The following is a 14,982-nucleotide window of genomic DNA, read 5'->3' as shown; positions in this document are numbered from 1 at the left end:
TCCAGGCTGTAACTCACTCCAGGCTATCTGTTATTGTGTATATAAACCACTCTGAACCCCTCAATTAGATTCCAGGCTGTAACCCACTTCGGGATATTTGTTATTCTGTGTATAAACCACCCTGGATCCCTCAATTAGATTCCAGGCTGTAACTCACTCCAGGATATCTGTTGTTCTGTATATAAACCACCCTGAACCCCTTAATTAGATTCCAGGCTGTAACTCACTCCGGGACAACTATTATTCTGTATATAAACCACCCTGAACCCCTCAATTAGATTCCAGACTGTAACTCACTCCGGGATATCTGTTATTCTGTGTATAAACCACTCGGAACCCCTCAATTAGATTCCAGGCTGCAACTCACTCCGGGCTATCTGTTATTCTGTATATAAACCACTCTGAACCCCTCAATTAGATTCCAGGCTGTAACTCGCTCTGGACTATCTGTTATTCTGTATATTAACCACTCTGAACCCCTAAATTAGATTCCAGGCTGTAACTCACTCCGGGATATCTGTTAATCTGTATATAAACCACTCTGAACCCCTCAATTAGATTCCTGGCTGTAACTCACTCCAGTGTATCTGTTATTCTGTATATAAACCACTCTAAACCCCTCTATTAGATTCCAGGCCGTACCTCAGACTGGGCTATCTGTTATTCTGTATATACACCACTCTGAACCCCTCAATTCGATTCCAGGCTGTAACTCACTCCGGGATATCTGTTATTTAATATATAAATCACTCTGAACCCCTCAATTAGATTCCAGGCTGTAACTCACTCCGGAATATCTGTTATTCTGTATATAAACCACTCTGAACCCCTTAATTAGATTCCAGGCTGTAACTCACACCGGGACAACTATTATTCTGTATATTAACCTCTCTGAAGGCCTCAATTTGATCCAGACTGTAACTCACTCCAGGATATCTGTTATTCTGTATATAAACCACTCTGAACCCCTCAATTAGATTCCAGGCTGTCACCCACTTCGGGATATTTGTTATTCTGTATATAAACCACTCTGAACCCCTCAATTAGATTCCAGGCTGGAACTCACTCCGGGATATCTGTTAATCTGTATATAAACCACTCTGAACCCTGCAATTAGATTCCAAGCTGTAACTCGCTCTGGACTATCTGTTATTCTTTATATTAACCATTCTGAAGGCCTCAATTAGATCCAGACTGTAATTCACTCCAGGATATCTGTCATTCTGTATATAAACCACTCTCAACCTCTCAATTAGATTCCAGGCTGTAACTCACGCCGGGATATCTATTATTCAGTATATAAAAAACTCTGAACCCCTCAATTAGATTCCAGACTGTAACTCACTCCAGGATATCTGTTATTCTGTATATAAACCACCCTGAACCCCTTAATTAGATTCCAGGCTGTAACTCACACCGGGACAACTATTATTCTGTATATAAACCACTCTGAAACCCTCAATTAGATTCCAGACTGTAACTCACTCCGGGATATCTGTTATTCTGTGTATAAACCACTCGGAACCCCGCAATCACATTCCAGGCTGTAACTCACTCCGGGATATCTGTTGATCTGTATATAAACCACTCGGAACCCCTCAATTAGATTCCAGGCGGCAACTCACTCCGGGCTATCTGTTATTCTGTATATAAACCACTCTGAACCCCTCAATTAGATTCCAGGCTGTCACCCACTTCGGGATATTTGTTATTCTGTATATAAACCACTCTGAACCCCTCAATTAGATTCCAGGCCGTAACTCAGTCTGGGCTACGTGTTATTCTGTATATAAACCACTCTGAACCCCTCAATTAGATTCCAGGCTGCAACTCGCTCTGGATTATCTGTTATTCTGTAAATTAACCTCTCTGAAGGCCTCAATTAGATTCCAGGCAGTAACTCACTCCGGGATATCTGTTATTCTGTATATAAAACACTCTGAACCCCTCAATTAGATTCCAGGCTGTAACCCACTCCGGGATATCTGTTAATCTGTATATAAACCACTCTGAACCCCTCAATTCGGTTCCAGGCTGTAACTCACTCCGGGATATCTGTTATTCTGTATATAAACCACTCTGAACCCCGCAATTAGATTCCAGGCTGTAACTCACTCTCGACTATCTGTTATTCTGTATATTAACCACTCTGAAGGCCTCAATTAGATCCCGACTGAAATTCATTCCAGGATATCTGTTATTCTGTATATAAACCACTCTGAAGGCCTCAATTAGATCCAGACTGAAATTCATTCCAGGCTATCTGTTATTCTGTATATAAACTACTCTGAACCCCTCAATTAGATTCCAGGCTGTAACCCACTTCGGGATATTTGTTATTCTGTGTATAAATCACCCTGGACCCCTCAATTAGATTCCAGGCTGTAACTCACTCCAGGATATCTGTTATTCGGTAAATAAACCACCCTGAACCCCTCAATTAGATTCCAGGCTGTAACTCACTCCGGGACATCTATTATTCTGTATATAAACCTCTCTGAACCCCTAAATTAGATTCCAGACTGTAACTCACTCCGGGATATCTATTATTCTGTGTATAAACCACTCGGAACCCCACAATTACATTCCAGGCTGTAACTCACTCCGGGATATCTGTTATTCTGTGTATAAACCACTCTGAACCCCTCAATTAGATTCCAGTTTGTAACTCACGACGGGCTATCTGTTATTCTGTATATAAACCACTCTGAACCCCTCAATTAGATTCCAGGCTGGAACTCACTCCGGGCTATCTGTTATTCAATACATAAACCACTCTGAACCCCTCAATTACATTCCAGGCTGTAACTCACTGCGGGATATCTGTTAATCTGTATATAAACCACTCTGAACCCCTCAATTAGATTCCAGGCTGTAACTCACTCCGGGATATCTGTTATTCTGTATATAAACCACTCTGGACCCCGCAATTAGATTCCAGACTGTAACTCGCTCTGGACTATCTGTTATTCATTATATTATCCATTATGAAGGCCTCAATTAGATCCAGACTGTAATTCACTCCAGGATATCTGTCATTCTGTATATTAAACACTCTGAACCCCTCAATTAGATTCCAGACTGTAACTCACTCCGGGATATCTGTTATTCTGTATATTAACCACTCTGAACCCCTCTATTAGATTCCAGGCTGTAACCCACCCTGGGCTATCTGTTATTCTGTATATAAACCACTCTAAACACCTTTATTAGATTCCAGACCGTAACTCAGTCTGGGCTATGTGTTATTCTGTATATAAACCACTCTGAACCCCTCAATTAGATTCCAGGCCGTAACTCAGACTGGGCTATCTGTTATTCTGTATATATACCACTCTGAACCCCTCAATTAGATTCCAGGCTGGAACTCGATCTGGATTATCTGTTATTCTGTAAATTAACCTCTCTGAATGCCTCAATTAGATCCAGAGTGTAACTCACTCCAGGATATCTATTATTCTGTATATAAACCACTCTGAACCCCTCAATTAGATTCCAGGCAGTAACTCACTCCGGGATATCTGTTATTCTGTATATAAACCACTCTGAACCCCTCAATTAGATTCCAGGCTGTAACTCACTCCGGGATATCTGTTAATCTGTATATGAACCACTCTGAACCCCTCAATTAGATTCCAGGCTGTTACTCACTCCGGGATATCTGTTATTCTGTATATAAACCACTCTGAACCCCACAATTAGATTCCAGGCTGTAACTCACTCTCGACTATCTGGTATTCTGTATATTAACCACTCTGAATGCCTCAATTCGATCCAGACTGAAATTCACTCCAGGATATCTGTTATTCTGTATATAAACCACTCTGAACCTCTCAATTAGATTCCAGGCTGTAACTCACTCCAGGCTATCTGTTATTCTGTATATAAACCACTCTGAACCCCTCAATTACATTCCAGGCTGTAACCCACTTCGGGATATTTGTTATTCTGTGTATAAACCACCCTGGACCCCTCAATTAGATTCCAGGCTGTAACTCACTCCAGGATATCTGTTGTTCTGTATATAAACCACCCTGAACCCCTTAATTAGATTCCAGGCTGTAACTCACTCCGGGACAACTATTATTCTGTATATAAACCACTCTGAACCCCTCAATAAGATTCCAGACTGTAACTCACTCCGGGATATCTGTTATTCTGTGTATAAACCACTCGGAACCCCTCAATTAGATTCCAGGCTGCAACTCACTCCGGGCTATCTGTTATTCTGTATATAAACCACTCTGAACCCCTCAATTAGATTCCAGGCTGTAACTCGCTCTGGACTATCTGTTATTCTGTATATTAACCACTCTGAACCCCTAAATTAGATTCCAGGCTGTAACTCACTCCGGGATATCTGTTAATCTGTATATAAACCACTCTGAACCCCTCAATTAGATTCCTGGCTGTAACTCACTCCAGTGTATCTGTTATTCTGTATATAAACCACTCTAAACCCCTCTATTAGATTCCAGGCCGTAACTCACTCTGGAATATCTGTTATTCTGTATATTAACCACTCTGAATGCCTCAATTTGATCCAGGCTGTAACTCACTCCAGGATATCTGTTATTCTGTATATAAACCACTCTAAACCCCTCAATTAGATTCCAGGCTGTAACTCATTCCGGGATATCTGTTATTCTGTATATAAACCACTCTCAACCCCTCAATTAGATCCAGAGTGTAACTCACTCCAGGATATCTGTTATTCTGTATATAAACCACTCTGAACCCCTCAATTAGATTCCAGGTGTACCTCACTCCGGGATATCTGTTATTCTGTATATAAACCACTCTGAACCCCTGAATTAGATCCAGGCTGTAATTCACTCCGGGATATCTGTTAATCTGTATATAAACCACTCTGAACCCCTCAATTAGATTCCAGGCTTTATCTCACTCCGGGCTATCTGTTATTCTGTATATAAACCACTCTGAACCCCTCAATTAGATTCCAGGCCGTAACTCGCTCTTGGACTATCTGTTAGTCTGTATATTAACCACGCTGAACCCCTCAATTAGATCCAGACTGTAACTCACTCCAGGATATCTGTTATTCTGTATATAAACCAATCTGAACCCCTCAATTAGATTCCAGAGTGTAACTCACTCCAGGATATCTGTTATTCTGTATATAAGCCACTCTGAACCCCTCAATTAGATTCCAGGCTGTAACTCGCTCTGGACTGTCTGTTCGTCTGTATTTTAACCACTCTGAACCCCTCAATTAGATTCCAGACTGAAATTCAATCCAGGATATCTGTTTTTCTGTATATAAACCACTCTGATCCCCTCAATTAGATTCCAGACTTTAACTCACTCCAGGATATCTGTTATTCTGTATATAAACCATTCTGAACTCCTCAATTAGATTCCAGAGTGTAATTCACTCCAGGATATCTGTCATTCTGTATATTAAACACTCTGAACCCCTCAATTAGATTCCAGACTGTAACTCACTCCGGGATATCTGTTATTCTGTATATTAACCACTCTGAACCCCTCTATTAGATTCCAGGCTGTAACCCACCCTGGGCTATCTGTTATTCTGTATATAAACCACTCTAAACACCTCTATTAGATTCCAGACCGTAACTCAGTCTGGGCTATGTGTTATTCTGTATATAAACCACTCTAAACACCTCTATTAGATTCCAGACCGTAACTCAGTCTGGGCTATGTGTTATTCTGTATATATACCACTCTGAACCCCTCTATTAGATTCCAGACCGTAACTCAGTCTGGGCTATGTGTTATTCTGTATATAAACCACTCTGAACCCCTCAATTAGATTCCAGGCCGTAACTCAGACTGGGCTATCTGTTATTCTGTATATATACCACTCTGAACCACTCAATTAGATTCCAGGCTGGAACTCGGTCTGGATTATCTGTTATTCTGTAAATTAACCTCTCTGAATGCCTCAATTAGATCCAGAGTGTAACTCACTCCAGGATATCTATTATTCTGTATAAAAAATAATCTGAACCCCTCAATTAGATTCCAGGCAGTAACTCACTCCGGGATATCTGTTATTCTGTATATAAACCACTCTGAACCCCTCAATTAGATTCCAGGCTGTAACTCACTCCGGGATATCTGTTAATCTGTATATGAACCACTCTGAACCCCTCAATTAGATTCCAGGCTGTTACTCACTCCGGGATATCTGTTATTCTGTATATAAACCACTCTGAACCCCACAATTAGATTCCAGGCTGTAACTCACTCTCGACTATCTGGTATTCTGTATATTAACCACTCTGAATGCCTCAATTCGATCCAGACTGAAATTCACTCCAGGATATCTGTTATTCTGTATATAAACCACTCTGAACCTCTCAATTAGATTCCAGGCTGTAACTCACTCCAGGCTATCTGTTATTCTGTATATAAACCACTCTGAACCCCTCAATTAGATTCCAGGCTGTAACCCACTTCGGGATATTTGTTATTCTGTGTATAAACCACCCTGGACCCCTCAATTAGATTCCAGGCTGTAACTCACTCCAGGATATCTGTTGTTCTGTATATAAACCACCCTGAACCCCTTAATTAGATTCCAGGCTGTAACTCACTCCGGGACAACTATTATTCTGTATATAAACCACTCTGAACCCCTCAATTAGATTCCAGACTGTAACTCACTCCGGGATATCTGTTATTCTGTGTATAAACCACTCGGAACCCCTCAATTAGATTCCAGGCTGCAACTCACTCCGGGCTATCTGTTATTCCGTATATAAACCACTCTGAACCCCTCAATTAGATTCCAGGCTGTAACTCGCTCTGGACTATCTGTTATTCTGTATATTAACCACTCTGAACCCCTAAATTAGATTCCAGGCTGTAACTCACTCCGGGATATCTGTTAATCTGTATATAAACCACTCTGAACCCCTCAATTAGATTCCTGGCTGTAACTCACTCCAGTGTATCTGTTATTCTGTATATAAACCACTCTAAACCCCTCTATTAGATTCCAGGCCGTAACTCACTCTGGAATATCTGTTATTCTGTATATTAACCACTCTGAATGCCTCAATTTGATCCAGGCTGTAACTCACTCCAGGATATCTGTTATTCTGTATATAAACCACTCTGAACCCCTCAATTAGATTCCAGGCTGTAACTCATTCCGGGATATCTGTTATTCTGTATATAAACCACTCTCAACCCCTCAATTAGATCCAGAGTGTAACTCACTCCAGGATATCTGTTATTCTGTATATAAACCACTCTGAACCCCTCAATTAGATTCCAGGTGTAACTCACTCCGGGATATCTGTTATTCTGTATATAAACCACTCTGAACCCCTGAATTAGATCCAGGCTGTAATTCACTCCGGGATATCTGTTAATCTGTATATAAACCACTCTGAACCCCTCAATTAGATTCCAGGCTTTATCTCACTCCGGGCTATCTGTTATTCTGTATATAAACCACTCTGAACCCCTCAATTAGATTCCAGGCTGTAACTCGCTCTTGGACTATCTGTTAGTCTGTATATTAACCACGCTGAACCCCTCAATTAGGTCCAGACTGTAACTCACTCCAGGATATCTGTTATTCTGTATATAAACCACTCTGAACCCCTCAATTAGATTCCAGAGTGTAACTCACTCCAGGATATCTGTTATTCTGTATATAAGCCACTCTGAACCCCTCAATTAGATTCCAGGCTGTAACTCGCTCTGGACTGTCTGTTCGTCTGTATTTTAACCACTCTGAACCCCTCAATTAGATTCCAGACTGAAATTCAATCCAGGATATCTGTTTTTCTGTATATAAACCACTCTGATCCCCTCAATTAGATTCCAGACTTTAACTCACTCCAGGATATCTGTTATTCTGTATATAAACCATTCTGAACCCCTCAATTAGATTCCAGAGTGTAATTCACTCCAGGATATCTGTCATTCTGTATATTAAACACTCTGAACCCCTCAATTAGATTCCAGACTGTAACTCACTCCGGGATATCTGTTATTCTGTATATTAACCACTCTGAACCCCTCTATTAGATTCCAGGCTGTAACCCACCCTGGGCTATCTGTTATTCTGTATATAAACCACTCTAAACACCTCTATTAGATTCCAGACCGTAACTCAGTCTGGGCTATGTGTTATTCTGTATATAAACCACTCTAAACACCTCTATTAGATTCCAGACCGTAACTCAGTCTGGGCTATGTGTTATTCTGTATATATACCACTCTGAACCCCTCTATTAGATTCCAGACCGTAACTCAGTCTGGGCTATGTGTTATTCTGTATATAAACCACTCTGAACCCCTCAATTAGATTCCAGGCCGTAACTCAGACTGGGCTATCTGTTATTCTGTATATATACCACTCTGAACCCCTCAATTAGATTCCAGGCTGGAACTCGATCTGGATTATCTGTTATTCTGTAAATTAACCTCTCTGAATGCCTCAATTAGATCCAGAGTGTAACTCACTCCAGGATATCTATTATTCTGTATATAAACCACTCTGAACCCCTCAATTAGATTCCAGGCAGTAACTCACTCCGGGATATCTGTTATTCTGTATATAAACCACTCTGAACCCCTCAATTAGATTCCAGGCTGTAACTCACTCCGGGATATCTGTTAATCTGTATATGAACCACTCTGAACCCCTCAATTAGATTCCAGGCTGTTACTCACTCCGGGATATCTGTTATTCTGTATATAAACCACTCTGAACCCCACAATTAGATTCCAGGCTGTAACTCACTCTCGACTATCTGGTATTCTGTATATTAACCACTCTGAATGCCTCAATTCGATCCAGACTGAAATTCACTCCAGGATATCTGTTATTCTGTATATAAACCACTCTGAACCTCTCAATTAGATTCCAGGCTGTAACTCACTCCAGGCTATCTGTTATTCTGTATATAAACCACTCTGAACCCCTCAATTAGATTCCAGGCTGTAACCCACTTCGGGATATTTGTTATTCTGTGTATAAACCACCCTGGACCCCTCAATTAGATTCCAGGCTGTAACTCACTCCAGGACAACTATTATTCTGTATATAAACCACTCTGAACCCCTCAATTAGATTCCAGACTGTAACTCACTCCGGGATATCTGTTATTCTGTGTATAAACCACTCAGAACCCCTCAATTAGATTCCAGGCTGCAACTCACTCCGGGCTATCTGTTATTCTGTATATAAACCACTCTGAACCCCTCAATTAGATTCCAGGCTGTAACTCGCTCTGGACTATCTGTTATTCTGTATATTAACCACTCTGAACCCCTAAATTAGATTCCAGGCTGTAACTCACTCCGGGATATCTGTTAATCTGTATATAAACCACTCTGAACCCCTCAATTAGATTCCTGGCTGTAACTCACTCCAGTGTATCTGTTATTCTGTATATAAACCACTCTAAACCCCTCTATTAGATTCCAGGCCGTAACTCACTCTGGAATATCTGTTATTCTGTATATTAACCACTCTGAATGCCTCAATTTGATCCAGGCTGTAACTCACTCCAGGATATCTGTTATTCTGTATATAAACCACTCTGAACCCCTCAATTAGATTCCAGGCTGTACCTCATTCCGGGATATCTGTTATTCTGTATATAAACCACTCTCAACCCCTCAATTAGATCCAGAGTGTAACTCACTCCAGGATATCTGTTATTCTGTATATAAACCACTCTGAACCCCTCAATTAGATTCCAGGTGTAACTCACTCCGGGATATCTGTTATTCTGTATATAAACCACTCTGAACCCCTGAATTAGATCCAGGTTGTAATTCACTCCGGGATATCTGTTAATCTGTATATAAACCACTCTGAACCCCTCAATTAGATTCCAGGCTTTATCTCACTCCGGGCTATCTGTTATTCTGTATATAAACCACTCTGAACCCCTCAATTAGATTCCAGGCTGTAACTCGCTCTTGGACTATCTGTTAGTCTGTATATTAACCACGCTGAACCCCTCAATTAGATCCAGACTGTAACTCACTCCAGGATATCTGTTATTCTGTATATAAACCACTCTGAACCCCTCAATTAGATTCCAGAGTGTAACTCACTCCAGGATATCTGTTATTCTGTATATAAGCCACTCTGAACCCCTCAATTAGATTCCAGGCTGTAACTCGCTCTGGACTGTCTGTTCGTCTGTATTTTAACCACTCTGAACCCCTCAATTAGATTCCAGACTGAAATTCAATCCAGGATATCTGTTTTTCTGTATATAAACCACTCTGAACCCCTCAATTAGATTCCAGACTTTAACTCACTCCAGGATATCTGTTATTCTGTATATAAACCATTCTGAACCCCTCAATTAGATTCCAGAGTGTAACTCACTCCAGGATATCTGTTAATCTGTATATAAACCACTCTGAACCTCCAGGGAATGTCTGTTATAGAATGTTGAGGATAGAACGTTCCGAGGAACTCCTTGACCTGTTCCCCCGACCCACCCCACTAACATGATGTTACGTGCCTGGGCACACTGTAACATTCATGGAGTGAGAGACGGAGAGTCCAATCACAGGAATGGGAACTAAAGGCATTGCCAGATCAGCTGAAATGGTTCGATTTACCACATTCTCAATCCACCTCACAGACCAGCCTAGACACCATAAACCCAGTGGAGATATCTGTTCACCGTTGAACACGCTGTAGACCAGGCCAGTGTACTGCTCAGTACAACCCAGCAATCTGTCCAGATTCATCCATTGTACTGGTCAATACAATCCAGCGATCTGTCCAGAGTGGAGCACTGTGCAGACCACAGCAGTGCATTGATCTATAAACCCAGACTAGATATCTGTCCAGAACGGGGAGCTGCACAGACCACATCATTGTATTATCTATAAACCTCAACTAGATAGTCTGACCAGCTCAGCGACCTGTGCATTGATCACCCGTGAATTAATTTGCAAACGAGGCGCAGTTACCCTCCCAGCATGTAGGACTGTGTACACCACCCCAGTGCATTGATCTGTAACCCTGGAGCAGTTACCCTCTCAGCATGTAGGACTGTGTACCCCACCCCAATTGCATTGATCTGTAAACCAGGAGCAGTTACCCTCCCAGCATGTAGGACTGTGTACCCCACCCCAATTGCATTGATCTGTAAACCAGGAGCAGTTACCCTCCCAGCATGTAGGACTGTGTACACCACCCCAGTACATTGATCTGTAAACCAGGAGCAGTTACCCTCCCAGCATGTAGGACTGTGTACCCCACCCCAGTGCATTGATCTGTAACCCAGGAGCAGTTACCCTCCCAGCATGTAGGACTGTGTACACCACCCCAGTACATTGATCTGTAACCCAGGAGCAGTTACCCTCCCAGCATGTAGGACTGTGTACCCCACCCGAGTACATTGCTCAGTAACACTGTGTGAGATCCCTGCCCAGTTTGGGGAAACTTGCAGCCTGTTCTGGAACTGACAGGATGTACAGCTCCCACCCATTTACAGCTCCATATCTCCATTGTTGCCATGACAAGGGGGTGCTGTGCGTATGAACCTCACTGCCAGAAAGAGATAGTGGGGGACTCAGTTTAATATCATCACATGGGAGGGGTTTGGGGTATAGACAGAGAGGGGGAGACTGAGAGACAGTGTCATGGAAGGATGTGTTCCCAGGTTTCAGAATGCTGAAATATAGACACTTCGATAGCATCCTGTAACAAGAGCCTGTCTTCCCAGGAAAGATGGGAAAGTGGGATATTGGTGTGAGGTCAGATGATGGAGAGTTTTGGATGAGCATTTGTTCTACAGCTTTGTAAATGGAGTCCTTCATGGCTGGAGGTACTCACCATCACCTAGATACCCCTGGATATTCTGTGATCCCTGACACTGATGTCATTTTTAAAAGCATAATGGTCACACGATTGAGCTTTCTCAGCTTGGAGGGGCCCTGCACAGTTTACCCCGAGCATGGCAGATAAGGGACAATTACACCACGGTTTGTCAACAGGGGCACGGAGGTCCTGGTGGATGGGCTAGTACAGAGGGGGACCATTCTCTTCCCAGAGGGGGTGACACCACCAGACCCACCGAGCATGGTCTGAGCTCCCCACCCAGCTCAGTGCAGTATCTGTGGTCTGAAGAAATACCCAGCAATACAGGGCAAGCATCAATAACCTTCCCCACTCTGTCAGGATAAGGGTCACTGTATTCTCTCTGCTCCCTCACACTCACTGTATATCTGTTATTGCACCGACCCCCGAACAAGGCTCATGGTCCACCACTCTCACTGTCGTATGCTGCACCTTCTCTCTCTGTCTCTGTCTCTCTGTCTCTCTCTCCCCTCCTCCCTCCACTTCACCCCCACACTAATAACACTGCATGGATACAACACTGTGGACTGACTCCCTCCGGACACCTCACCATTATACCATTATCCCCACCGATACCAGCACTAACAGCAGGGCCACCCACTCCCACCCTCCCTCTCTCCCTCCCTTTCTCCCATTCCAGGAGAAACAGCCTGAAAGAGGACAGAAAGTGCCAAGCCGGGTGGTGGAGTGCCCGATATCCGTTCCCTCACCCCCCTTCCCCCTGCCATGTGGGGAGGACCCTGGTACGAGCCGGAGAGGACAGGGACGCCTCATGTGGAGATTCTGAAACATCCACGTCCCACCGACCGAGTAAGGAGCAATGTTCAGTGAAGGGCAATTCTCACTTTAAACCCACTGGCAGCTCCGTTTCCCCCCGGCACAACTTCGAAGCCGTGGCCCTGATGCCATCTCCCTTTTGTGTCGAGCTGGTACAAATTGAATCCCCACGGTCTCGGTGGGCAGGAGGGTGGGCTCACAACACATCGTCACCACCACCTCCCAGGAAGGGAGCGCAGAGACTCCCTCCTACACCTCCCCCTGTAAACAGCTCAGATACTGAAACTAATCTGTGATAGTTACTGCTCTCCCCACCTGCCCTGATATCTTCAACAATCTGTGCTCATATACACCCAGCGCTCTCTGCTCCTGCAGCCCCTTTATAATGGCACAGCCTGTTTTAAACTGTCTTTCATTGTCTTTCCTACCAAAGTGTCTCACCTCAAACTGCTCTGCACTGATCCCCATCTGCCCGAAAACTACTCCAACGTGTCACTGTCCTGTCAGAGTTCCACACTGTCCTCCATAGACTTCAGAGTTCTTCCAGGTTCGGTGCCACCTACAAACATTGAGATTGTTATAGCGTCACAGTCCCCATGAAACAACTGAAATCCTGCCCCACATACACGAGTCTGAGCAAGTGAAATACTGATATATTCCTATGGACAAAGTCGAATAATGACATGCTGTCACTGAAGCAACAAAACTCCTGACACACACCAGACGGAGCGAATGAAATATTGACAAACCACAGAGCAAGAGAAATCCGGTTAGGTCCCACTTATCGATATTCATCAGGGTACAGTGTGATGGAGTTGAAAGCGTGTACTATACCTTTAAGAGAGAGGGAATGCTGTTCTGAACTGAGAGCTTACAAACTCCTGTGATACGAGAGGGTGGCAGACCCTGAAACAATATATTGCTGTAGAGCTGGAGTCGGGTAATAAGCAGTTAAGAGAAAGAGGGTCCCAGAGTTGTGAATAGTTCATGTAAAATGTTCACTTTCAGAGTGAAAAAACGAAATTGGTCGTTTTATTTAAACAGTGGAATTTGGCAGATCTGTCCCTCATATTTTAACAGTTTACGAGGCGAATTGAGCATTTCTTTTTGTTTCATTTAAATTACCAGATGAGCTTCACGCTGTGCCCTCACCATCCCCGTGTGTGTATCTGTGTGTCTCTGTGTGGGGCAGGGCTGGCAGTCTCTGTGGTGCTTAAAGTGCTGCAATGCCACCCTCTGCTGGCCTCCACACGCCACTGCACAGGCATTGGCGGAGGGTGAAAACCAACAGGGATTCATTCAGAGAGGGGGAGGGAGAGGGCAGCTGCTCGCAGCACCATCCAAACTGATGTCTTATCCATGTACTGATCTAAATGTCCTTTAAATGTTGTAACTGTCCCTGTTTTCACCACTTCCTCTGGAAGTTCATTCCACACACAAGCCAGCTTCTGTCTAAAATAATTACCTCTCATGACTTTCGTAAATCTTTTTTCCTCGCACCTTGAAAATCCCTCAATTTTGAATCCTCAACTCTAGAGAAAAGACATCAGTCCTTCAGCTTCTCTGTACCCCACATTAATTTATAAACCTCTGTAAAGTTACTGCTTAATCTCATATTCTTCAGTGAAAAAAGTCCCAGCCGATCCAGCCTCTCCTTGCAGCTCACTCCCTCCTTTCCCAGCAACATCCAGGTTAATCTCTTCTCAATCCTCTCCAGCTTAATGATATCAAGGTCAATAATATCAAAGTGAATAGTCAAGGTATTTTCTAAGGGTACGGGGAGTCCAAAACTAGAGGACATGGGGTTAAGGTGAGAGGGGAAACATTTAAAAGTGACCTAAGGGGCAAATTTTTCACCCAGAGGGTGGTGTGCCTATGGAATGAGCGGGCAGGGTGACCAGACTAGACACAATATTCTAGAAGAGGTCTCACCAATAACCTGTACAACCACAACATGACATCCCCATTCCGATACTCAAAGGGTCTGACCAATGAAGACATGTGTGTTAAACACCTTCTTAACCACACTATCTATATGAGATGCAAATTTTAAAGAATTAAATCTGACGGCCTAGGTCTCTGTTCTACAGCACTGCCAAAGGCCCTGCTTTTAATTGTATAGGTCCTGCTGTTGTTTGATTTACCAAATCCAATACCTCGCATTAATCCAAACTAAACTCCATCCGCCACCCCTCAGCCCAGTGAGTGACATTACTGTCACCTCACCCTCCCCCTTCAATTTTAAAATGCCCATCCCTCTCCAGGAGGCCTACACACTCCGGCCTTGAGTTTCACAAAGACCCTGAGCTTGGGTTGCCTTGTGTGGTTAGGGGGAGGAGGAACAGTTTGCAGACACAGTCAGT

This window comes from Chiloscyllium punctatum, chromosome 34 (genome assembly GCF_047496795.1).
Source record: "Chiloscyllium punctatum isolate Juve2018m chromosome 34, sChiPun1.3, whole genome shotgun sequence".
Lineage (NCBI taxonomy): Eukaryota > Metazoa > Chordata > Chondrichthyes > Orectolobiformes > Hemiscylliidae > Chiloscyllium > Chiloscyllium punctatum.
Note: the sequence above shows the minus strand (reverse complement) of the source record.